The sequence below is a fragment of the Gekko japonicus genome, unplaced genomic scaffold, assembly GCF_001447785.1.
Source record: "Gekko japonicus isolate JY-2015 unplaced genomic scaffold, Gekko_japonicus_V1.1 scaffold257, whole genome shotgun sequence".
Lineage (NCBI taxonomy): Eukaryota > Metazoa > Chordata > Lepidosauria > Squamata > Gekkonidae > Gekko > Gekko japonicus.
This window is the reverse complement of record NW_015171509.1, coordinates 1373327-1373806: the sequence shown is the minus strand read 5'-3', so window position 1 is coordinate 1373806 and position 480 is coordinate 1373327.

Genomic DNA, 480 nt, shown 5'->3' with positions numbered 1-480 from the left:
TCTGCTTCGAATTCTCCCTCCGTTGTTTTACCAAACCCATGTTGGAACAGAAATTCCCCTCTGCATTGCATGCTGCTTTCACTTTCTTTGATTATCAGATTTTATGGTACCCTCTACACTACATGCCACTTTCTTTTTCTTTGATCATAGGGTTCTATGGTACCTCCTGCATAGATTTATGGCAGTTCAGAGGTCACTTCTCATTCGGTACAGCGTTGCTCCAGGGTATTAGAATGTGGTTTTGAGCTGCACCTTTGGTAAAACAACGGAGGGAAAGCCCAATGCAGAATCACCCTATGTGGTGTTGGAGGAGAGTTTTAGGGACTGCCAAAAAGGCAAATAAGTTGGTTCTAGATCAAATCAAGCCTGAACTCTTCCTAGAAGCTAAAATGACAGGTATTGTACTTCGGTTACATGATGAGAAAACAGGAGTCACTGGAAAGTGGCATAATGCTTGGAAAAGTTGAAGGCAGCAGGGAA